This window comes from Delphinapterus leucas, chromosome 4, assembly GCF_059928025.1.
Source record: "Delphinapterus leucas isolate spDelLeu-1000000601 "Yukka" chromosome 4, BTC_Dleu_Yukka2, whole genome shotgun sequence".
NCBI lineage: Eukaryota > Metazoa > Chordata > Mammalia > Artiodactyla > Monodontidae > Delphinapterus > Delphinapterus leucas.
Window position 1 is genome coordinate 26,407,222 of NC_143132.1, and position 2,610 is coordinate 26,409,831.

The window sequence follows — 2,610 nt, forward strand, 5'->3', positions numbered from 1 at the left end:
TTGCCTACAGATGCATCTAGACCAATGTCATTTTATATTTAGCAAAGTTAGAATAGTTCACAGAGACTCTTGTGTCCTTTCTGAATGATACAAATATCTAAGCTAGATCATGCCACTACTCTTCTCCCTCAGTCAAGTCAATTAAAATGTATGTATTTAATGAATGGCTTGTTACAGAGAAAAATGTCTTGATGTTTCTTGGCAGTATGGCAACATCACCATTCATTTATTCATTTACTTAGTTTAATCGAATAGAAATAGATGCTAGGTTCTTCCTTGATTTGGAAGGTAAGTGATTGTATTAATTTACTATGACTGCCATAACAAAGTACCACAGACTAAGTGGCTTAAATAGCAGACATTTATTTCTCATAGTTCTGGAGGCTGGAAGTCCAAGATCAAGGTGTCTTGGATCAAGGTGACTGTTTGCTTTCCTCTCAGGCCCTCTCCTTGGCTTGCAGATGGCTGCCCTTTTGCTGCCTCTAATTATGGTCTTATTTCTGTGTGAACCTCCTTGGTGTCTGTGTGTGTCCAAATTTCCTCTTCTCATAAAGACATTAGTCAGATTGGATTAGGGCCCTCCTTAATGGCCTCATTTTAACTTAATCATTCCTTTAAATACCGTATTTCCAAATATAGTCACATTCTGAGACACGGGGGGTTAGGACTTCAATATACAAATTTTGGGGAGCACAATTCAGCCCACGTTATGATTAAATATTTTTCTTTGGGTATTATAAAAAATACAATAGATTTAAGTTTTCTCCATAGCTTCACGGCTTCTTCATTTTTGTTTGTATTTTTTTTTTCATTTAAGATAGGAAATACTTTATTCAGACCCATCAGAGAAATGGATAGCTTGAGTCTGCAACAAAGTGTCCATTTATAAAGCATTGGTCAGTAATTGTATATGAGTACATACAAATTAATTGATCAGACCACAACTTTTCAATGTTTAAAACAGAATAAACTTCCCTGTAAAAGCAGTACCTTTGTGACATTTTCACTTTAGTATTTTTCTCCTTCTTCTTCTCCCTCTCCTTCAACAGAATCCACATCAACCTCCACATAATCCTTCTCAAGGGCAGCCGTGTCCTCACAGGCCTCAGAAAACTTTCCTTCCTCTATGCCCTCATCCACATACCAGGGAAAGGCACACTTGGTATACGTCAGGTCAAACTTGTGGTCTAGGTGAGCCCAGGCCTCAACGATGGCTGTGGTGTTGCTCAGCATGCACGCAGCCCACTGTACTTTGGCCAGGTCTCCACCAGGTATCACAGTAGGAGGCTGGTAATTAATGTCAACTTTGAAACCAGTGGGGTACCAGTCCACAAACTGGATGGCGCACTTGGTCTTGATGGTGGCAGTGGTAGCACTGACATCTTTGGGAACCATGTTGCCACAGTACAACAGGCAGCAAGCCATGTATTTACCATGGTGAAGGTTGCATTTCACAACCTGGTTGGCTGGCTCAAAGCAAGCGTTAGAGACCTCTGCTACCAGCAGAGGTGATAGGGGCATATGTAGCCAGAGGGAAGTGGATGTGGGCATAGGGCACCAGATAGGTCTGAAATTCTGTCAGATCAACATTCAGGGCTCCATCAAACCTCAGGGAAGCAGTGATGGAAGACACAACTTGATCTATCAACCTATTCAGGTTAGTATATGTTGGGTGCTCAATATCAAGGTTTCTAAGACAGATGTCATAGATGTCCTCATTGTCTACCATGAAGGCACAATTAGAGTATGCCAGGGTGGTGTGGGCGGTGAGGTTGGAGTTGTAGGGCTGAAGTACAGCTATGGAAACCTGGGGAGCTGGGTAAATGAAGAACTCCAGCTTGGACTTCTTGCCATAATCAACAGAGGGACCTTCCATCAGCAGGGAGGTGAACCTAGAACCAGTTCCCCCACCAAAGCTGTGGAAAACCAAGAAGCCCTGAAGACCTGTGCATTGGTCATCCAGTTTCCAAATTCGGTCCAAGACGAGGTCAGTGACCTCCTTGCCAATGGTGTAGTGATGTCGGGCATAGTAATTGGCAGCATCTTTCTTGTCTCTGATGAGCTGCTCAGGGTGGAGGAGCTGGGGGTAGGTGCCAGTGAGAACTTCATCAATGACCGTGGGTTCCAGGTCTGCAAACACGGCCCTGAGCACATGCTTGCCAGCAGTTTTCTCACTGAAGAAGGTGTTGAAGGAGTCATCTCCTCCCTCAATGGTCTTGTCACTTGGCATCAGGCCATTGGGCTGGATGCCATGTTCCAGGCAGTAGAGCTCCCAGCTGGCATTGCCGATCTGGACACCACCCTGGCCAGCATCAATGGAAATGCACTGGCATATAGTTGCTGTTTTGTGGCTGCCGAGCGGATGGCAGAGAGGAGGAGGCAAGGTTGTCGCTTCTTCCAGCGCAACTCTTAGGTGGTCATTGTAAGAGAACCTGCCTTATTTGTATTCTTGATGGGACTCAGAATCACTCTTCCCCTTTTGCATGGGAAAAAGGGAGGTAAATCTTCTCTTCTGGAAAGTGTCATAGGTAATGCAATATTTCTCAATCTTTCTACTGTCCCATCACATAGACACATAGGAGGGATGTCACATAGCCACAACAAATGAGT

The 2,610-nt window shown here is 44.1% G+C and overlaps 1 pseudogene; it reads right to left on the reverse strand.

The window, feature by feature from the left end:
* Positions 1–273: 273 nt before the first annotated feature.
* Positions 274–2,348, reverse strand: LOC111175175 (tubulin alpha-1B chain-like; annotated as a pseudogene).
* Between the last annotated feature and the right edge of the window lie 262 nt (positions 2,349–2,610).